The 23816-nt window shown below is 41.6% G+C and overlaps 1 protein-coding gene and 1 non-coding gene across 3 annotated transcripts in view; one reads left to right on the plus strand and one right to left on the minus strand.

The window, feature by feature from the left end:
• The window catches only part of LOC110494675 (caM kinase-like vesicle-associated protein), a 32768-nt gene extending 22200 nt beyond the window's left edge, over positions 1-10568 (minus strand). Inside the window, exon 1 of one of the 2 annotated variants that reach the window (XM_021569955.2) lies at positions 10305-10568. The gene's annotated coding sequence lies outside the window, so the exon portion shown is untranslated. Of the gene's footprint in view, positions 1-83; positions 213-10304 lie in introns of those variants that run through there. The other variant, XM_021569956.2, reaches the window with a different exon arrangement.
• A 12973-nt stretch (positions 10569-23541) lies between these two features.
• On the plus strand, positions 23542-23614 carry trnak-cuu. Its single transcript has one exon. It is a non-coding gene; the product is annotated as a tRNA-Lys (tRNA).
• Positions 23615-23816: the final 202 nt, after the last annotated feature.

Below are 23816 nucleotides of genomic sequence, written 5' to 3' on the forward strand. Positions count from 1 at the left end.
TCCTAAAACGGCATGAAATCACTGGTGAGAAGAGAACAGCGAGAGATCTCTGCATCAAGCAGGTGTGTGAAGCTCCTCTTTACCTGTTTGATCTGCTGTTGACAGGATGGAAGCTTCTGACTTATTGTTTTAAGTCAGAGATCTTTATTCCCTCTTCTTCACGCTTTACCGTCTGATCTGACCATTCTGTTCAGATGTTGTTTGTTGCCATGGTTACCAAGTCCTTCATAAGCATCAGGGGTACAGTGAGGAGGGGGAGATAGACGCATTGCCCGTCCACACTGTGTTGTACAGGAACAGAGCTAAATTTAGTGGTTGGCTAGTCTCGTCATGCACGCCTCACTGGGTTTGGATGCAGTACAAAAACATTTTTGGTCTCGCATCAAAAGATCAAAATAGGAGGTCCTTCATGGAATGATTTTAGTGCCTTCAAATATATTTAATAGTGAGTACTCATCAGCTATAACCCAATTTAAAATGTATTTTTATCTACAACCACATGAAGTATGACGTGAACAATTTTTTTCTTGTTCACTGTTATTTCTATGAATGTAAACACTTTACTGTAAAACCAGGACACTAATTAGCTATTGTGGTTTAACCTTATCAGACCAGGTTCCATGGAAGGTAAACTGATAGTTGTCTGTAGTCTTTCACAGCTCTCTGCAGTTATCCAATGGCAATCAATGACTAGTTGAAGATTTACATACAGTGCATTCAGAAAGTATTCAGACACCTTCCCTTTCTCCAATTTTTTAAAAGTTACAGCTTAATTCTTAAATTTACAAAATTGTTTTTTCCCCCTCAACCTAGTGAAAACAGGTTGTCAGAATTCTTTGCAAATGTATAAAAAAAAGTTTTTACATAAGTATTCAGACACTTTGATATGAGACTGGAGACTCGAAATGGAGCTCAGGTGCACCCTGCTTCCATTGATCGTCCTTCAGATGTTTCTACAACTTGATTGAAGTCCACCTGTGGTAAATTCAACCTGTCTATATAAAAGGTCCAACAGTTGACAGCGCATGTCAGAGTAAAAACATGTCGACTGAATTATCCGTAAACCTCCGAGACAGGATTGTGTCGAGGCACAGATCTGTAGCATTTCTGTAGCAAAAAATGTCTGTAGCATTGAAGGTACCCAAGAAGACAGTGGCCTCCATCATTCTTAAATGGAAGAAGTTTAGAACAACAAAGACTTCTTAGAGCTGGCTGCCCAGCCAAACTGAGCAATCGGGGGAGAAGGGCCTTGGTCAGGGAGGTGACCAAGAACCTGATGGTCACGCTGACAGAGCTCCAGAATTCCTCTGTGTAGATGGGAGAATCTTCCAGCGGGACAATGATCTCTAAAGCACTCCACCAATCAGGCCTTTATGGTAGTTTCAGACGGAAGCCACTGCTCAGTAAAAGGGACATGACAGCCCGCTTGGAGTTTGACAAAAGGCACCTAAAGACTCTCAGACCACGAGAAACAAGATTCTCTGGTCTGATGAAACCAAGATTGAACTCTTTGCCTGAATGCCAAACGTCACATCTGGAGGAACCCTGGCACCATTCCTAAGGTGAAGCATGGTGGTGGCACCATCATGCTGTGGGGATGTTATTCAGTGGCAGGGACTGGTAGACTAGACAAGATCGAGGGAAAGATGAACAGAGCAAAGTACAAAGAGATCCTTGATGAAAACCTGCTCCAGAGCGTTCAGGACCTCAGACTGGGGGCGAAAGTTCACCTTCAACAGGACAACGACCCTAAACACACAGCCAAGCCAACAAAGCAGTGTCTTTGGGACAAGTCTCAATGTCCTTGAGTGGCCCAGCCAGAACCCAGACTTGAACCCACTCTAACTTCTCCGGAGAGACCTGAAAATAGCTGTGCAGAGAGGGTCTGCAGAAAAGAATGTAAGAAACTCACTAAATACAGGTGCCAAGCTTGTAGCATCATCATACACAAGAAGCTGTAATCGCTGCCAAAGGCACATCAACAAAGTACTGAGTAAAGGTTCTGAATACTTATGCAAAATGTGATGTTTCAATTTAATATTTTTAATAAATATGCTTTGTCATTATGGAGTATTGTGTGTAGATTGAGGGAAAAAAACTATTTAATCAATTTTAGAATAAGGCTAGGAGCAAATTCTTATTTTCAATGACAGCCTAGGAACAGTGGGTTAACTGCCTGTTCAGGGGCAGAACAACAGATTTGTACCTTGTTAGCTCGGGGGGTTTGAACTTGCAACCTTCCAGTTACTACTCCAACGCTCTAACCACTAGGCTACCCTGCCGCCCCAATAGTGAGCATACTGTTTAATCAGCTTCTTGATATGTCACACCTATCAGGCGGAGGGGTTATGTTGGCAAAGGAGAAATGGTCACTAACAGGGATGTAAACAAATTTGTGCACCAAATTTGAGAAAAATACACTTTTTGTGAGTATGTAAATTCTCTGGGATATTTTATTTCAGCTCATGAAACAATAGAACCAACACTATATATGTTGTGTTTATATTTTTGTTCAGTATAGATTCCCTCATCTTGACTCAGATCTCTGCAACACTTTCAGTAGGGTGTGAGGATTTACTTAGACATCAGTATTTTCTCTCATTTTATTGCCGGTAAAAAGGGCTTTAAGTTTGTGTTCTTTGATTGGCTAAAGACCTCTTTCCTCAAAATTGTATTGCAGTGCTCTCCGGTCTCTCCCCTGTGTGAATAGAACTTCTATAAGATATTATTTCTACTCCAATTGCCTTACGCTGATCCCTTGTTTTCCGGATTTTCCCTCAAGTAAAGTACAGACATTTGACTATGTTAGCCTAATTATATTTTAAGTAAATATCACACACACACACACACACACACACACACACACACACACACACGACTTAATCCAATGTAACAAATCTCATTTAACTTAATATTAAAATGTGAATAGCTGTTGCCATGTTGCGCAGTCAAGGGCCTTCAACCCTCATACATAACCAGGCTGGTGTTTGGCTACACATGCTTTAATAATAGGCTACATTATGATTTCCACGCCATTAATTGTCACCCATGGGAATATTGATCAAACTGACCTTGGCAGTGGTGTCATTGGGGAGATGTGATTTCCCTTACAGCCATTTAGCAAAGGGAAAAAGTGATTGCTTCTCTCCATATTCTCTGATTGAGTCTGTACAGAGGCACTGCCAGTAATACTGTATACCCTGGTTTGGTAAAGGAACGGTATGAAGGTATGAAAATCTGAATACTGCTCAACCTTAGTTGAAAATATAGCCGACATATGTCAAGAGAGCGAGAACAGCTGATGCGGGAGTCGATCCGTGGACCGTGCGAAGTCTAGTTCCTAAAGACCTGTGCCAAAAAAGCTAAATACATATACACTGCTTTTAATAGGATAGTTGTGGGGTGGGGTTTCAAAATGATTACATAGAACGGTAATTCACACCTATGTTTGCTAGAGACTACTACTTGAGATTTTGGTAGTTCTGAAATATAGCCTTTACATTCGATGTTAATTAAGAAAAACAACAGCCTCTCTCCCTTCTCGTGTCTGACACATTAAGCTTGAATGTTACATAATGTCGGCTGGACACATTAAAACACAACCACTACGCAGCCGTCATGGAAACCAACACAAAGCATGCTACATGTACAGAGGGGACAGAACAGAAGGCAGTGTCCGCCTCTCTATTGAAGTGTTTTTCAAACATTATCTTCATCACAAAACACTTACAGATGCGCTATCTTAATTGGACCAGTTTCTCACAGCAGGGAAATAACCCTGCAGCCGCAGGAAATGTGGATTATAATTAATGGTACATTTTCCGTTCTGACAAATCAAGTCTGAAGTTAAGTGGAAATTACAAAAACTTTAGACGCCTTTTTATACCTCAAATACACCACAGTGGTGCGTCCTTTAAAAGTTGCAGCATACTGCTGTACAGCTTGCATGGTACAATTAATGCTAGTTAGTGCTAGTTTGACCACCAGAGGGCATCTTTGAGAAGCATTTGACAGCCTTCAATAGTAGCTGTACAAGAGAATTTAAAACCTTTTTTGTAAGAACATAGTATATGGGACTGATTTGAAAAATGTTTGTTTAATTAATTTGATTAATATTATTGTGTTTATATTCCAAGAAAAACAAAAAACCCTCTGGGTTTCTGTTAGGTTGGAATGGAAATTATGGCGCTGTACAACTTGGCGGTCGGGAGAAGGCTACAGTACTTAGCTATTTAGCTAAAGAATCCCTGTGTTATGCGGGCACGTGGGAGACTGGGGTTCAATTCCCTGATGGGGAGGAAGAAGTAGCTAGTCCTTGTAAATAAGAATTTGTTCTTAACTGACTTGCCCCGTTAAATAAAAGGTTACCCTGAGAGCATAATATTTCTACAACCTAATTGTAGGTCTAATGAATACCCAAAGGGAGACTCGGTGAAAATAAAAATCTCATTGATTTATCAAGACGAGTCCCCATGCTTGTCTCAGAGCAGCACAAAACGGTGCTAAAATAGTTGTAGGCTTTGCTTCAAATCCTATTGCTACTAACTTCAATATGCTCTTTAAATAAATAGACAAAGTGGGGCAAAAAAAGTATTTAGTCAGACACAAATTGTGCAAGTTCTCCTGCTTAAAAAGATACTGTAATTTTTCAGACAAAATGAGAAAAAAAAATCCAGAAAATCACATTGTAGGATTTTTATTGAATTTATTTGAAAATTATGGTGGAAAATAAGCATTTGGTCACCTACAAACAAGCAAGATTTCTGGCTCTCACAGACCTGTAACTTCTTCTTTAAGAGGCTCCTCTGTCCTCCACTCGTTACCTGTATTAGTGGCTCCTGTTTGAACTTGTTATCAGTATAAAAGACACCTGTCCACAACCTCAAACAGTCACACTCCAAACTTCACTATGGCCAAGAACAAAGAGCTGTCAAAGGACACCAGAAACAAAATTGTAGACCTGCACCAGGCTGGGAAGACTGAATCTGCAATAGGTAAGCAGCTTGGTTTGAAGAAATCAACTGTGGGAACAATCATTAGAAAATGGAAGACATACAAGACCACTGATAATCTCCCTCGATCTGGGGCTCCATGCAAGATCTCACCCCGTGGGGTCAAAATGATCACAAGAACGGTGAGCAAAAATCCCAGAACCACACGGGGGGACCTAGTGAATGACCTGCAGAGAGCTGGGACCAAAGTAACAAAGCCAACCATCAGTAACACACTACGCCGCCAGGGACTCAAATCCTGCAGTACCAGACGTGTCCCCCTGCTTAAGCCAGTACATGTCCAGGCCCGTCTGAAGTTTGCTAGAGAGCATTTGGATGATCTAGAAGAAGATTGGGAGAATGTCATATGGTCAGATGAAACCAAAATATAACTTTTTGGTAAAAACTCAACTCGTCGTGTCTGGAGGACAAAGAATGCTGAGTTGCATCCAAAGAACACCATACCTATACCCAGCATGGGGGTGGAAACATCATGCTTTGGGGCTGTTTTTCTGCAAAGGGACCAGGACGACTGATCCGTGTAAAGGAAAGAATGAATGGGGCCATGTATCGTGAGATTTTGAGTGAAAACCTCCTTCCATCAGCAAGGGCATTGAAGATGAAACGTGGCTGGATCTTTCAGCATGACAATGATCCCAAACACACCGCCCAGGCAACGAAGGAGTGGCTTCGTAAGAAGCATTTCAAGGTACTGGAGTGGCCTAGCCAATCTCCAGATCTCAACCCCATAGAAAATCTTTGGAGGGAGTTGAAAGTCCGTGTTGACCAGCAACAGCCCCAAAACATCACTGCTCTAGAGGAGATCTGCATGAAGGAATGGGCCAAAATACCAGCAACAGTGTGTGAAAACCTTGTGAAGACTTACAGAAAACGTTTGACCTCTGTTATATACCCTTTGTTGGCAATGACAAAGTATTGAGATAAACTTTTGTTATTGACCATTATCCACCATAATTTGCAAATAAATTCATTAAAAATCCCCCAATGTGACTTTCTGGATGTTTTCTACTCATTTTGTCTGTCATAGTTGAAGTGTACCCACTTTTTAAGTGGGAGAACTTGCACAATTGGTGGCTGACTAAATACTTTTTTGCCCCACTGTACACACCACTTAACAGCACATTATTCAACAATAGTGAGACTCATGTCATCTACGGTAGGCCTACAGTATATCGAAAAATATGACGTGACTCTCCATCCAATAATTACATATAGAGGATATTGGAGGATTCTAAATTAAAACCAAAAGCCGCCTCATGGGTTTCCCGGTGGCGGCCACAACGGGTATCTGTTGCAACGCATTTTGCATTGCGATGCAGTGACAGCTGCGTCACTGGGGAGCCCCCATCCACAAAGTATCAAAATACAGAGAGGTGTTGGTAAAGGTATATTGTCCTGCTAATAGCCCACATGGTGTCCAGGTCAGGATAACCAAAACATTTCTTTATTAAAGACTATCAGAAAGAATGTTGGTACTTATTTATTTTGATCCAAAGCCATGAATGAGTGAGTCACTCAGCTTTATGTAGGTGCCGCTATGTGACAGTGCCATCAACTTGACAATATATAGCAATATTTTAGGTTATTTCGTTGTTGTTTTTTAAAATAAAGTGAGCGATTGTAATCTGAATAAAGGCCAAAATAATATTTGTAAAGGCCAAAACATTTATTTCTGTTCTTAGAGGGAGAGAAATGCTGGACCAATTGTGCTCTGCCCTATGGGACTCCCACTCACAGTTGGATGTGATACATAATAATAATACTTTTTGTTGTATTATTTGTTTTGTCTTTTCTGGTGGATTAAACTGAAATTGCAACCAATCACGGCCGGTTGTGATACAGCCAACCTAACTAAGAAATATATTTCAAGATAGAATTCTCCCCCTACCCTCCTTCTAGGCAAGTTTATTGTCCAGCTACCTGCTAATAGCCATAATGTCGCTGTACAACTTGACCATGTGTGTTTGAAAGAGTATTTTCCAGTAAGCAACTATTAGTTTACCTTCATTAGACAACTTTTTTTCCAATATTTCAGTGATAGTAATTATAACTATGGGAATAAATAAACATTTTGAAAGAGTATTTTTATCATTATTTTATCAACAAAAGCATAAAGATGCCATTATTAGTTACATTGTTTTAGTTTGAACGTGCAGACTGGCACTAAGAACAGAGGAAACGTTTCCTTAGTCAGCACCATTATTAGTGCAATGCCCCTTAAAGTGTTGCTCTGTGCAATCCAGTGTGGCGGGGTGGCAGTCCCCCCCACTTTCTCTTCCTCCCTTCCTCATGGGCTAGGTCCGTCTTCTGTGCGGCCCATCCCGTGCCCCCTGCCCTCGTGCCTTGAACCTTGCGCGCTTTCAGTGGATACAGCTGGAGAAGTAGATACAGCTGGAGAACTGCAAGACAACCCCATTGTGCGCCACTCTGGAGCCAAGACCAATATATATTGTCCTGATAATAAAAGGGTTAATAATATATCTGTGTGACTGTCCAAGGGGCTTTTATACAATTCTAAATTAATAATAATAATTGCTTTGTTTAAAAAATAACATTTTGGAGATTATTTTGTTTACAAATAATGTAAAATGAGTGAGAAAAAGGCCATTCTTGAACATGGGGTTAGACATTGTTACTCATTTGTAAATAAAGCCAGTTTGTTATTTAGAATGATTTATTTCTGTTTTTAGAGGGAGAGAAACCAAAAACCTACAGTCATCTCATGGGTCTCCCAGTCGAGGCTGGCACAGGTATTGAACAAGCATCTGTAACAACACAGTCTTAGACCTCTGCACCACTCCGGCACTGTACAATGTGAATGGTCGGGAGTGGGCTACAGTACTACAGTAAGAGCAAAGTAATCCTAACAAAATAAAATAACCTTAGTGTAACAACAGTTTTAGTAATACTGAAGTCATGCACAATTATCCGTTTCTATTTAGGTTTATGTTGCCCATTCATTGTCAGACACACAGTAGGACCCAAAAGCATAATCTGTGCTCTAACTCCCACTTGCGCTGGTCTAGAGTAATTAAGTGGTGACGCAGGGTATCGTACTAAGCCACAAATTACCTCTAACTCCTGCAGCATAATGGCAAATACTTTTGTGGAGCAACCACTGTACAAGTGTGCATTTCCTAAAGCTGAGGAAAATAATCTGCGTCATTAAGGACTAAAGATCAAGACTCCGAGGAGAGGCAGATGATGCAAATCAAATGTACTACTCTTCTGACAGGCCAGAAAAATTCTGATCTGAAAACCTGGATAAAAAATACCATTCTCCTACATTTACAGCTGTATGGAAAGATGCACCTGGCACAATAGAAACTATTGTTAACAGGGTTATTATTAAAAACTATATTAACAATAGAAACTCTATTAAACAGGGTTAGTGATAAGCAATGGCTCCATCCAAGCCACTGACCCATCACCGTCATAAAGTTCCTGCTCTGTGACTGCATATACAGTGCATTCGGAAAGTATTAAGACCCCTTGAAACAAGATTCTCTGGTCTGATGAAACCAAGATTGAACTCTTTGACCTGAATGCTAAGCGTCACTTCTGGAGGAAACCTGGAACCATCCCTACGGTGAAGCATGGTGGTGGCAGCATCATGCTGTAGGGATGTCTTCCAGCAGCAGGGACTGGGAGGTCAGGATCGAGGGAAAGATGAACAGAGTAAAGCACAGAGAGATCCTTGATGCAAACCTGCTCTAGAGAGCTCAGGACCACAGACTGTGGCAAAGTCTGAGGACAACGGGACAACAACCCTAAGCAGAGACAATGCAGTAGTGGCTTTGGGACAAGTCTCTGAATGTCCTTGAGTGGCCCAGCCAGAGCCCGCGCTCGAACCTGATCGAACATCTCTGGAGAGACCTGAAAATAGCTGTGCAGCGACGCTCCCCATCCATCCTGACGGATCTGCAGAGAAGAATAGGAGAAACTCTCCAACTACAAGTGTGCCAAGCTTGTAGCGTTATACCCAAGACTTGAGGCTGTAATCGCTGACTAAAGGTGCTTCAACAAAGTACTGAGTAACAGGCCACACAAGCAAGTTCTTGTGGCACAGTCGATGGCACACTGGGCTACGGGACAGAAGGTTGTGGGTTCAAATACCCCTGCGGTGAACTCACTATCCTTGGCGGTTTCATTACACTCGTGTTGGAAGTGGTCAGTTCAAAGTCAAGTGTTAATTTACATTTGGATGAGTTGTTAAATAATGTGAACTTAACAAAAAAATGAACATTATCATTGGATTTAGATTAAAAGTTGGGTTACAAAAATATGAAATACACTTATGTTGATGACTTTTTGCAAATCCAATTAGCTTGCCAAGTTGATTTAACGTCATCATAGATTTTTTGTTGAAATGACGTGGAAACAATGTTTTTTCAAGCAGTTTTTGCACAGTGGGTTACATCCACAAGCGTGCGTAGGCTTGACATCCACAAGCATGTGAGGACATGCTCTTTGGGTCGGAGGGTGCCGTCTGATACCCAACAGTGCGGTACTGCTTTATCAGAAGTAATCTGACTCCTTTTAGACAGTAAAATCACTTGAGAGGGTAACAATGACATTATCTGAACAACAAGTGGAGGGGTGCAACCTGATTAGCAGCAAGTCTACATGTGGAATCAAGAATGAGGAGGAATCACTCTGATGATAAGTGAGAAGGGTGTTATATGATATGTTAATCTGCTGGATAAAGTGACAGGGACACAGGGAGACTGTTATAACCTGCAGAGTTGAGGGAGATGCTGCAGCATTAGATGCTGTGCCTTAAACTTTGACTGGGGAAAGGAAAAGTACACATGGTCATAATATGACGTCACCAGTGTCATAATATGACGTGACCAGTGTCATTTCCAATAGTCATGCATTATTAATGGTTTTGGCTTGAATGTAGTTATTAATTAGTTGTTTGATACGCAATCAAATCTAACGATATTCTAATGAAAATATATCTATTTTCATCCGATTCCTGTATTTTTTTTCAAATTCTATAATCCTTTCAAACGTCTCAGACAATTATAAAACGGTTAACTTTCATGTGTTCACATTAAATGGAATTGTTAAACTGCTTTTTGAAATTCGCCATTCTTGTAACTCAAATTAACCTTCTTTTTGAAACCTGCAACATGCAGTGAAGAATGTCCATCAAGAAAGCCATTCAAATTGTAGTGAAACCCAACAAAATGACACCAAAAAAATGTCTAGGTTTTTTATTCAGAAAATGCTTGAGATATCGTAGTTAACATTATAACATGTCCAATGTGCGCGCTGCTCACTCACCTGAAATTACTCTTGTCAAAATTGTGTCCGCTTTCTCAGTTATTTTCTTTCTTTACGTGTGCTTTGTGGTAGAAAGAACTTGATGAGCGCTAGGTTTTCGTGCGTTAGTTAGCAGTGTATACTTTCATTCCCTGTTAAATAAAAAAGGTAGATCCTGGCTCATCCGCTTCATCAACTGCTTCTATACGAGAGCAGCACGGCGAGAACATGAACATCGGTGGTAGGCAGCCTACTCTACTAACCAACGTGCAGGCAAGGAAGGCGTGGTGTGCGTGTGCATATACGTGCGAGTGGGGGACGGGCAAAATTAAATCAACCACTCATTGCATTGATGTTAACCACATTTATATATAAAAAAAAAAAATTGTATGAGCATATTGAGAAAATCATTTATCATACTTTCTCCCATCAACAGCAAAATATATCTATTTGTTGGTGCAAATAGATGAGTTTAGCAATCCAGATTTAAAGACTGCTGCTTTCCACATGCAGTGTGGAACTGTTCAACATGACTGGTAATAGGGTGACCACATGTCCCGGATTGTGCTAGACAGTCCTGCATTTTGGCCCTTTGACCGGCAACCAAACAATCATGTCCAGCATTTTATCAACAAATTGAAACACCACTAATTTATATAGATATAAGGTAGATTTGTCAACATCCTGTATTTCAGTCAGACATTCCAACCTCTCTTGCAGTCACTTCACGTTTATGAAAATATAGGCCTGTTTATCATAAGGATTAAGGATGTGGTAGCCTAAGCATACTGTTGATGTTGAAGATCTGAGTTCTGATATTATGCACAGTGCAAAACAAGAGTGGGCGATGTCATAGACATAGGCCTATCTTCACCCAATCATATTTCGCCAATCCTTTCGGGGAAAATTCCTGCTAAATTTGTGAAGGACAGTTAGGCCTAACTACTTACAAAAAGCGTGCTTCTGATGAAGAGCTACAAAAGTAAGTAAATAGCCATATTAGACTGAAAAATATAAGGTACTCTCTCATGCTCATTAGTTTCTCATTCAACATATTTGCTGCTTCTTCACTCAATCCCGTTTTAAGTCTCGCTTCCTAAATGTTTTACATTCCCTGAGAACAACCAGAAATGTTTCCTTGGCCAAATATTCCCAGATTGAAATTATACAGCCACACATGGTCTCGTTTCTGCATCACCAAATTTTGCGCGAGGCAAAAGAGTAGACTTGAATTGCTCATTCTGTGCAGCGGACTGCAGGGGTCAAATCAAATCAAATGTATTTATATAGCCCTTCGTACATCAGCTGATATCTCAAAGTGCTGTACAGAAACCCAGCCTAAAACCCCAAACAGCTAGCAATGCAGGTGTAGAAGCACGGTGGCTAGGAAAAACTCCCTAGAAACGACAAAACCTAGGAAGAAACCTAGAGAGGAACCAGGCTATGAGGGGTGGCCAGTCCTCTTCTGGCTGTGCCGGGTGGAGATTATCACAGAACATGGCCAAGATGTTCAAATGTTCATAAATGACCAGCATGGTCAAATAATAATAATCACAGGCAGAACAGTTGAAACTGGAGCAGCAGCACGGCCAGGTGGACTGAGGACAGCAAGGAGTCATCATGCCAGGTACTCCTGGAGGCATGGTCCTAAGGCTCAGGTGCTCCGAGAGAGAGAAAGAAAGAGAGAATTAGAGAGAGCATACTTAAATTCACCCAGGACACCGGATAAGACAGGAGAAGTACTCCAGATATAACAAACTGACCCTAGCCCCCCGACACATAAACTACTGCAGCATAAATACTGGAGGCTGAGACAGGAGGGTTCAGGAGACACTGTGACCCCATCCGATGATACCCCCGGACAGGGCCAAACAGGAAGGATATAACCCCACCCACTTTGCCAAAGCACAGCCCCCACACCACTAGAGGGATATCTTCAACCACCAACTTACCATCCTGAGACAAGGCCGAGTAGGGGCACAGGGGTGTAGTGCTGCCAGAGCTCAAAATGGTGCTCCTTGAGTAAAGTTAGTTCAATGCTGAATCAATGTCTTGGAAGATCACATAATGATTCATTAGTATTTTCTACATAACAGAAAACAGGGGTGAAACTTTCACTGGGAACGGGGGACATGTCCCCCCCACATTCTGAAATTGCATTTTTGTCCCCCATAGTTTTAACCATTGGAATGTGATTCAAAACGAGGCAATGGTGTGCTTTAGGACCATGCAGACGCCTCCTAGCGGTCGTGTAGGCTGTTTGGAATGTTTATCGCTTCTAAAACCAAAGTTGTGCCCCTGACAGAAACAAATTTTAGGATTGTTAGCTGAATAGTAAAAAATAAAATCCCATGTGGCCAAAACTCAAGTGTGCACCACTAGACAGAATGTGCTTTGAAGTTTTCCCCACAAAAGGGCTTTATGACAGGCAGAAATACTCTTCAGTTTCATCAACTGTCCGGTTGACTGGTCTCAGATGAGCCCTCCTGTGAAGAAGTAGGATGTGGAGGTTTTGGGCTGGCGTGGTTATGCGTGGTCTGCGGTTGTGAGGCCAGTTGGACGTACTGCCAAATTCTCTAAAACGACGTTGGAGTTGGCTGAAATGAACATTACATTTTCTTGAGACAATATATGTGGGTATAGGTAGACTTTGTAATTGGAGGATGCATTTTAAGCAAATTCTATAATGATATTCAATAGGCTACATCTGTCGGTACAAACTCTGAGGAATTGCTCTCTGGCGCATAAAAAATTTGCACAACACCATAAGGGGGATTTGTGTGTGTGTGGGAGGCACCTGTCCCACAAGATCAACCTGCTGATTACTTTAAATGTGGTCACCCGAACTGGTAATGATCATCTCGTGTGGTTTATGTGATCTTCGAACCCACTGGATTCATTTATTTCTACTTTGCACATTCTTCCATTTCAAAACTACCATTCCAGTGTTTTACTTGCTATATTGTATTTACCTTGCCACCATGGCCTTTTTTGCCTTTACCTCCCTTCTCACCTCATTTGCTCACATTGTATATAGACTTGTTTATACTGTATTATTGACTGTATGTGTGTTTTACTCCATGTGTAACTCTGTGTCGTTGTATCTGTCGAACTGCTTTGCTTTATCTTGGCCAGGTCGCAATTGTAAATGAGAACTTGTTCTCAACTTGCCTACCTGGTTAAATAAAGGTAAAATAAATAAATAAATAAATAAAATCTTCAGTGTTGTGCAGCATCAGGATGATACAGTCTGCTGTGTGAGAGGACCCTTGGGCCAATGTGTCTGTCTGAATCAGATGCTTGCCTGTCCCTACCAGGGCGCTCTTATGTTGCAGAGGAGGCGTGGGTGCTCCATAAGGTAGGCAACAACAAAGAGATGCCATAAGAACAAGAACAAGCCGTGATGCATTGTACTGTATGTAACATCTATCATATCTACATGCAGGTTTAAATGTCAATTTGATGTCAGTAGGCCAGGTAATGTTATAATATGCATTGAATCTGTCTTTCACTCTACCTTTTTCACTATCTTGTTATTTTCTCCTCTAACCCTCTTGGTACTTCCATACCTGGCATGTGCACAGGTAGAGGTCTAGAGGTGCCTGAGCACCTGGCCGTCTGCCCTCCTATGAGAAAAGTGCCCTTTTAGATCGGTGGCGTTTTTTAATTATGACATTTTTATTAGACTTTAGTCTATTTTCTGCCGCTTTATTTAAATGAATTGGCCATCAAATAAATATCAATATTTAGTATCTTGGAAAATTACCCCTCCCCTGCTCCCACCTGAGCACGCACTGCATTCCTCCTGCAGCACTGCCTTCCTCCTGCAGGCAGAAGCCAAACCGAATGGTAGTGTAGAAGTGGCTCCCTTTTGAGTTGCATGTGTCATCTCATGGTCAGGAACAGGGAAGGCTTCAATTCAACTGTTTGTTAGTAGAAATAAGAGGCACATGTCAGCAGCAGAACAAACTCCAATCACAGGTAAAGACTACGGTAGTTAGATTGTTTCAACAGCATAGCTAGCTCGCTGACAAGGTGATTTACATAACCTACCGTTGAAGTCGGAAGTTTACATACACCTTAGCCAACTACATTTAAACTCAGTTTTTCACAATTCCTGACATTAAATCCTAGTAAATATTCCCTGTCTTAGGTCAGTTAGGATTACCACTTTATTTTAAGAATGTGAAATGTCAGAATAATAGTAGGGAAAATGATTTATTTCAGCTTTATTTCTTTCATCACATTCCCAGTGGGTCAGAAGTTTACATAAACTCAATTAGTATTTGGTAGCATTGCCTTTTAAATTGTTTAACTCGGGTCAAATGTTTTGGGTAGCCTTCCACAAGCTTCCCACAATAAGTTAGGTGAATTTTGGCACACTCCTCCTGACAGAGCTGGTGTAACTGAGTCAGATTTGTAGGCCTCCTTGCTCGCACACGCTTCCTTCAGTTCTGCCCACAAATATTCTATAGCATTGAGGTCAGGGCTTTGTGATGGCCACTCCAATACCTTGACTTTGTTGTCTTTAAGCCATTTTGCCACAACTTTGGAAGTATGCTTGGGGTCATTGTCCATTTGGAAGACCCATTTGCGACCAAGATCTAACTTCCTGACTGTTGTCTTGAGATGTTGCTTCAATATATCCACATAATTTTCTTTCCTCATGATGCCATCTATTTTGTGAAGTGCACCAGTCCCTCCTGCAGCAAAGCGCCCCCACAACATGATGCTGCCACCCCCGTGCTTCACGGTTGAGATGGTGTTCTTCGGCTTGCAAGCCTCCCCCTTTTTCCTCCAAACATAACGACGGTCATTATGGCCAAACAGTTCTATTTTTGTTTCATCAGACCAGAGGACATTTCTCCAAAAATTACAATCTTTGTCCCTATGTGCAGTTGCAAACCGTATTCTGGCTTTTTTATGGTGGTTTTGGAGCAGTGGCTTCTTCCTTGCTGAGAGGCCTTTCAGACTATGTCACTATAGGACTCGTTTGATATACTTTTGTATCTGTTTCCTCCAGCATCTTCACAAGGTCCTTTGCTGTTGTTCTGGGATTGATTTGCACTTTTAGCACCAAGGTACGTTCATCTCTTGGAGACAGAACGCGTCTCCTTCCTGAGCAGTATGACAGCTGCGTGGTCCCATGGTGTATATACTTGCACGTACTATTGTTTGTACAGATGAACGTGGTACCTTCAGGCGTTTGGAAACTGCTTCCAAGGATGAACCAGACTTGTGGAGGTCCACAATTTTTTTTCGGAGGTCTTGGCTGATGTCTTTTGATTTTCCCATGATGTCAAGCAAAGAGGCACTGAGTTTGAAGGTAGGCCTTGAAATACATCCACAGGTGCACATCCAATTGACTCAAATTATGTGAATTATGTCAATCAGAAGCTTCTAAAGCCATGCCAGTTTGGCCCTGTCTGGGGGTATCGTCGGATGGGACCACAGTGTCTCCTGACCCATCCTGTCTCAGCCTCCAGTATTTATGCTGCAGTATTTTATGGGGCAGCAGGGTAGCCTAATGGTTAGACTAGTAACTGAAAGGTTGCAAGTTCAAATCCCCAAGCTGACAAGGTAAAAATCTGTTGATCTGCTCCTGAACAGGCAGTTAACCCACTGTTCCTAGGCTGTCATTGAAAATAAGAATTTGTTCTTAACTGACTTGCCTAGTTAAATAAAGTTTTTTTATTTTTATTTTTTAAATGTGTCGGGGGGCTAGGGTCAGTCTGTTATATCTGGAGTATTTCTCCTGTCTTATTCGGTGTCCTGTGTGAATTTTAAGTATGCTCTCTCTAATTATCTCTCTTTTTCTCTCTTTCTTTCTCTCTCTTGGAGGACCTGTGTCCTAGGACCATGCCTCCGGACTACCTGGCCTGATGACTCCTTGCTTTCCCCAGTCCACCTGTCCGTGCTGCTGCTCCAGTTTCAACTGTTCTGCCTGCGGCTATGGAACCCTGACCTGCTGTTTTCAACTCTCTAGAGACAGCAGGATACTCTGAATGATTGGCTATGAAAAGCCAACTGACATTTAATCCTGAGGTGCTGGCCTGTTGCACCCTGACATCCACTGTGATTATTATTATCCATGCTGATCATCTATGAACATTTGAACATCTTGGCCATGTTCTGTTATGATCTCCACGCGGCACAGCCAGAAGAGGACTGGCCACCCCTCATAGCCTGGTTCCTCTCTAGGTTTATTCCTATGTTCTGGCCTTTCTAGGGAGTTTTTCCTAGCCACCGTGCTTCTACACCTGCATTGCTTGCTGTTTGGGGTTTTAGGCTGGGTTTCTGTACAGCACTTTGAGATATCAGCTGATGTAAGAAGGGCTTTATAAATCAATTTGATTTGATGACAGAATTTTCTGGAATTTTCCAAGCTGTTTAAAGGCACAGTCAACTTAGTGTATGTAAACTTCTGACCCATTGGAATTGTGATACAGTGAATTATAAGTGAAATAATCTGCCTGTAAACAATTGTTGGAAAAATGACTTGCGTCATGCACAATGTAGATGTCCTAACCGACTTGCCAGAACTGTAGTTTGTTAACAACAAATTTGTGGAGTGGTTGAAAAACACGTTTTAATGACTCCAACCTAAGTGTATGTAAACTTCCGACTTCACCTGTATATGCAGTGCATTTGTAAAGTATTCAGACTCCTTTACTTTTTCCACATTTTGTTACGTTACGACCTTATTCTAAAATGGATTAAATAAATATTTTTCCTCCTTAATCTACACACAATACCCCATAATAACAAAGTGAAAACAGGTTTTTATAAATTTTAGCAAATTTATAAAACACAAAAAACAGAAATACCTTATTTACGTAAGTATTCAGGCCCTTTGCTATGAGACTCGAAATTGAGCTCAGGTAAATCCTGTTTCCATTGATCATCCTTTCTACAACTTGATTGGAGTCCACCTGTGGTAAATTCAATTGATTGGACATGATTTGGAAAGTCACACACCTGTCTATATAAGGTCCCACAGTTGACAGTACAAGCCATGATGTCGAAGGAATTGTCCGGAGACCTCCGAGACAGGATTGTGTTCAAGGCACATACCTGGGGAAGAACACCAAAACATTTCTGCAGCATTGAAGGTCCCCAGGAACACAGTGACCTCCTCCATTCTTAAATGGAAGGACTTTGGAACCACCAAGACTCTTTCTAGAGCTGGCCTCCCGACCAAATTAAGCAATCGGGAGAGAAGGGCCTTTGTCAGGGAGGTCATCAACTCAAATTGTATTTGTCACATACACATGCTTAAGAAGACTCAAGGCTGTAATCGCTGCCGAAGGTGCTTCAACAAAGTACTGAGTAAAGGATCTGAATACTTATGTAAATGTGATATTTCAACTTTTTATTTTGAATAACTTAGCTAAAATAAATAAAAAACTGTTTTTGCTTTGTCATTTTGGGGTATTGTTTATAGATTGATGAGGGATTTTTAAAATTTAGAATAAGCCTGTAATGTAACAAAATGTGGAAAGTCAAGGGGTTTGCACTGTATATGACAACATATAAATGATGTGGGGAATATTAGCTTCCATCAACGTACCCTTTTCCTCAAGGATTCTATTTTAAACTTCTTTCTGACTTCCCTGAGTTCATCTGTCAAAACTCACACTCATCAATTCTCTTTGCATAGTAAATAAATGAATAATGCTGAATGATGTAGTGCAAATTGTACTTCATCCGAGGCCAGTTAGACTGGGACCAATAGGGAACTTTCATTGTTCCTTTGACGACAGCTACATTATACACTACCGTTCAACAGTTTGGGGTCACTTAGAAATGTCCTTGTTCTGGAAAGAAAAGCACTTATTTTTGTCCATTTTTAAAATAACATCAAATTGATCAGAAATACAGTGTAGACATGTTTAATGTTGTAAATGACTATTGTAACTGGAAACGGCTGATTTTTATTAATGGAATATCTACATAGGCGTACAGAGGCCCATTGTCAGCAACCATCACTACTGTTTTCCAATGGCACGTTGTGTTAGCTAATTCAAGTTCATAATTTTAAAAGGCTAATTTATCATTAGAAAACCCTTTTGCAGTTATGTTAGCACAGCTGAAAACTGTTATCCTGATTAAAGAAGCAATAAAACTGTCCTTCTTTAGACTAGTTGAGTATCTGGAGCATCAGCATTTGTAGGTGTGATTACAGGCTCAAAATGGCCAGAAACGAATAACTTTCTTTCTTTCTATGGAAAACATTGGGCAGTAATAATACTACTGATACTACAATACACTTTACAACACAACACAAGCTGACATACTGTTTTACGAAATTACTGAGCCACAGTAACAAAATAGCATAATAACTAAGTGGATTAAATATATGTCTAACAAAAAGCTGTTGCATAATCTCATTCTGGAATTCGGTGGACCTATTTCGAGGACCATTTTCACTGAGACCCCTCTGTATGTAAGTGGTTGATTCGTCAGTGGGGGTCAAAGCAGGCCCCAAGTGTGACAGGAAAATGGATGCGAGCATTCACAGCACCCTGCAATTATGTGGAGGTAGATAGAGAGAGAGGGCCAAGGCTGATGTCAGACAGGCAGGCAGGCAGGCAGGCAGGCAGGCAGGCAGGCAGGCAGGCAGGCAGGCAGACAGACAGACAGAAAGGCAGACAGAAAGGCAGACTCTATCTGGAGCATTAGCTTATATAACAATGAGTGTCTCTCTCCCAAAATGAGTCATCCTGCTGAAGCACTGTTGAGATGACAGGAGAGAGTGGCGGAGCACCCTCGACCTGCTCCCCGCCCATCACCAGGTGCCTCCTACTCTCTCCGTCCTCTGACTCCCAGCCTCACCTAACCCCCTCTGACTGTTGTGTTACCGCAGAAACGACCGGGAGTGGCATTGTTTTGTTGCACATTCTTTCACCATCCTCATTTACACCTCCCTCCTTGTCCCACCACAACAGTACCCACTCAATAAGTTCTGGGACAAGATGAGTGGACTTGCTACAAGTGTCCCTATTTGTGGTAGTTACTGTAAATGATGAAGCATAGCAATATTTAGAATTCGCTGAATGTTTCCTGCTGCAGATACAACAACCCACCTCTCCTTCCTAAAGTCCAACACCTACAAGAGACTGTTTCATTTTACTTCAATGTATGACAGTACTAACACCAATTCCCTTATGTCAGCTATGGACCATAGATAGTCTCCCAACCTATTGTGGAGTCTGTTTTCATTTTAAGTGAGTCACCTCTCTGTTGTTGTGCAATTGTAAAAAACTTCAGGTACGATCTGTCTTTCCCCTGATAATTGTCAAGGTTGTTGAAGGAACTGGACCAAGGTGCAGTGTGGTGAGCGTACATTTTCTCTTTATTAACTCAAAATGACACCGACAAAACAATAACCAAAACAAACCGTGAAGCTTCAGGCTATGTGCCATCAAACAAAGTTAACTTCCCACAAACACAGGTAGGAAAAGGGTACCTAAGTATGTTTCCCAATCAGAGACAACGATAGACAGCTATCCCTGATTGAGAACCATACCCGGTCAAAACATAGAAATAGAAAATCATAGAAACACGAAACATAGAATGCCCACCCCAACTCACGCCCTGACCAAACCAAAATAGAGACATAAAAAGAATCTCTAAGGTCAGGGCGTGACAATAATAAGGAACTGTCCTAAATCTCTTTAATTTAACCCCCAAAAAGCAGTGGCCCTCAAAATGCAATCCCGAAGATAGTTATCAATGACAGCTCATACTCAACATGCAATTATAGAGATCACCATCCCCTTAGCTATTCAAACAGATGTACCACTATAATTACAACATTATCTTCTGAAGGAGAAGCATTCAATGCATGACAGGTGAATTTATCAGAGTTTCAATAAACCCAGCTCCCTTTGATAAAGTACATGCTGTGTCATCTTTTGTTCAGAGTTGACACAGGCAGGCAGGATATCATTAGTATACTCGGTATCTTCTCAATAGAGTTCATTCTAGTTGTTCTATCACGTATAGCATAACTATGATAACCCTGACCATCTGGGTCAAATTGAATGTAAGAATAAGATCTCAAGTCAAAGCAGAGGACTCTCTTAATGGTTTCTCTTAGAAAAACAGGTACCATCTAGAACCCGAAAGGGTTATTCGGCTGTCCCTGTAAGAGAACCCTTTGAAAAAAACCTTTTGGTTCCAAGTAGAACCATTTTGCGTTCCTTGTAGAATATTTTACATAAGAGGGTTCTACATGGAACCCAAAAGAGTCATACCTGGAACCAAAAAGGGTTATCCTATGAGGGAAAACAAAGAACCCTTTTGGAACCCTTTTTTAAGAGTGTAGGTGGCCCACCTCCCACTCCCCACTCTAACAAGCATGTTCAGAAAACCCTGCATACCAAAACAACTACATCAATAGTAAACATGTCATTGTTCAAAGACCTTTACATGTTGTATCAGGGCACTTACAGTGCATTCGGAAAGTATTCAGACCCCTTGACTTTATCCACATTTTGTTATGTTACAGCATTATTCTAAAATTTATTCATTTGTCTTTTTTCCTCATCAATCTGCACACAATATCCCATAATGACAAAGCAAAACATTTTTTTAGGAATAATAAATTCATTAAACAGAAATATCACATTTACATAAGTATTCAGACTCTTTGTTGAACTCAGTACTTTGTTGAAGCACCTTTGGCAGCGATTACAGCCTTGAATCTTCTTGGGTATGACACTACAAGCTTGGCACACCTGTATTTGGGGCATTTCTCCCATTTTTCTCTGCAGATATTCTCAATCTCTGTCAGGTTGGATGGGGAGTGTCGCTGCACAGCTATTTTCAGGTCTCTCCAGAGATGTTCGATCGGGTTCAAGTCTGGGCTCTGTCTGGGTCACTCAAGGACATTCAGAGGCTTGTCCCGAAGCCACTCCTGCATTGTCTTGGCTGTGTGCTTAGGGTCGTTGTCCTGTTGGAAGATGAAACCTAGCCCCAGTCTGAGGTCCTGAGTGCTCTGGAGCAGGTTTTCATCAAGGATCTCTCTATAATTTGCTCCGTTCATCTTCCCCTCAATCCTGACTAGTCTCTGAGTCCCTGCTGCTGAAAAACATTCCCACAGCATGATGCTGCCACCACCATGCTTCACAGTAGGGATGGTGCCAGGTTTCCTACAGAAGTGACGCTTGGCATTCAAGCCATAGAGCTCATTATTGGTTTCATCAGACCAGAGAATCTTGTTTCTCGTGGTCTGAGAGTCTTTAGGTGCCTTTTGTCAAACTCCAAGCGGGCTGTCATGTCCCTTTTACTGAGCAGTGGCTTCCGTCTGGCCACTCTACCGTCAAGGCCTGATTTGGTGGAGTGCTGCAGAGATGTTTGTCCTTCTGGAATGTTCTCCCATCTCCACACATGAACTCTGGAGCTCTGTAAGTGTGACTATCAGGTTCTTGGTCACCTCCCTGAACAAGGCCCTTCTCCCCCTGATTGCTTAGTTTGGCCGGGTGGCCAGCTCTAGGAAGAGTCTTGGTTCCAAACTTCTTCCATTTAAGAATGATGGAGGCCACTGTGTTCTTGGGGACCTTGAAAGCTGCAGAAATGTTTGGTACCGCTCCCCAGATCTGTGCCTCCATACAATCCTGTCTCGGAGCTCTACGGGCAATTCCTTCTACCTCATGGCTTAATTTTTGCTCTGACATGCACTGTCAAATGTGGGACCTTATATAAACAAGTGTGTGCCTTTCCAAATAATGTCCAATCAATTGAATTTACCACAGATGACTCCAATCAAGTTGTAGAAACATCTTAAGGATGATCAATGTAAACAGGATGCATCTGAGCCCAATTTCTTGTCTCATTGCAAAGGGTCTGAATACTTGTGTAAATAAGGTATTTCTTTTTTTACATCTTTTATAAATTAGTTTTCACTTTGTCATTATGGGGTATTGTGTGAAGATTGATGAAGAAAATGTTTTATTTCATCCATTTTAGAAAAATGTTCCCTATTTCAATGACAAAGCTATTACTTGTGAAATGTCCTCCTAAATGGAGCAAAAAATGCTCCTTTTCTGCACAAGAAATAGACAGGCAGAGGGTTCAAGAAAAGCACTTGCTCCTGGTGAGGTTTGAACTCACAACCTCAGCATCGCTTTGCTGTATACTGCTGTATCAGTACCAACCACTTCCCAATTTCCCCACATGATCCGCTGAATGTACTATAGCTAACGGCCATATTTTGCTCAAACAGAGCTGCACGATATTAGGCCCAAATCAACATCAGGAATGATCTAGTAGGTAGTGCATGATACTCTTAATCTCAAAGTTGTGAGTTCGAGCCCCATGTTGGGTGATGCGTTTCGCGCGGCCGAAGCACCAACTCACTTTGCAAACAGCCATCTGCTTGGTCTTTCGAGCAGGCTTGCCACCTGGCATTGCTGACGTGTCAGACTTAGCTGGTTATACAGGAGAAAATGTGTTTGAATGCAAGCGGTTCCTGCACTCGGACCTGTTGTCTCAATCACATACCTATTACTTGTGAAACGTCCTCCTAAATGGAGTGAAAAATGCTCCTTATCTGGACAAGAAAAAAAAAAAAACTCCTGGAGAAGCTTGAACTCACAACCTCAGCTCAACTGCGTGCTAACCAATTGGCCACAGGTACCTTAGAACAGGATGTCGCTGATCACCATATTTTGTACTAACAGATCTGTACAATTCTCGGTCAAGTCAAGGTGTTGATTGAGGTTCCTGGCGATCTCAGTCGGTAGAGCATGAGGCTATTAATCTCAGGGTAGTCTCAGGGTAGTGTGTTCGAGCTCCATGGTAGGTGATGGTTTTCTCCACCGAAGCACCAACTCACTTTGCAAACGGCTATCCGCATGCTCTATAGGGCAGGCTTGCCACCCTGCACTGCTGATGTGTCAGGCTTAGCTAGTGAAACAGGAGACTATGGGTTTGAATAGGAGTAGTGGCTGCACTCTGACCTGTTATCTCAATAACATACCAATTAATTATGAAACGTCCTCCTAAGTGTATTGAATTAAAATGCTCCTTTTCTGGACAAGAAATAGACAGGGAGAGGGTTCAAGAGGAATACTTGCTCCTGGTGGATCTTGAACGCACAACCTTGTCATCTAATTGCTGTTTACTGCTGTATAAGTACAACACGCTAACAGATTGCACCACAGGATCCATCAACAACACCTTCACTAATCACCATATTTTGCACAAACGGAGCTGTACGATATTCAGACCAAGTCAAAATTACTGGTGAGGTACCTAGCTAGCTCAGTCGGTAGAGCATGAGACTCTTAATCTCAGGGTCGTGGGTTCGAGCCCCACGTTGGGCGATTTTTTTTTTCTCTGCCTTAGTACAAACTCACTTTGCGAACAGCCAAACGCATTGCTGATGTGTCAGGCAAAGCTGGTAATGCAGAGGAATATGCATTTGAATCGTAGCTGTGCCTGCACTCTCACCTGTTATCTCTATGACATACCAATTACTTCTGAAATAGATTGAATAAATGATCCTTTTCTGGACAAGAAATAGAG

Source organism: Oncorhynchus mykiss, chromosome 17, assembly GCF_013265735.2.
Source record: "Oncorhynchus mykiss isolate Arlee chromosome 17, USDA_OmykA_1.1, whole genome shotgun sequence".
Taxonomy (NCBI): domain Eukaryota; kingdom Metazoa; phylum Chordata; class Actinopteri; order Salmoniformes; family Salmonidae; genus Oncorhynchus; species Oncorhynchus mykiss.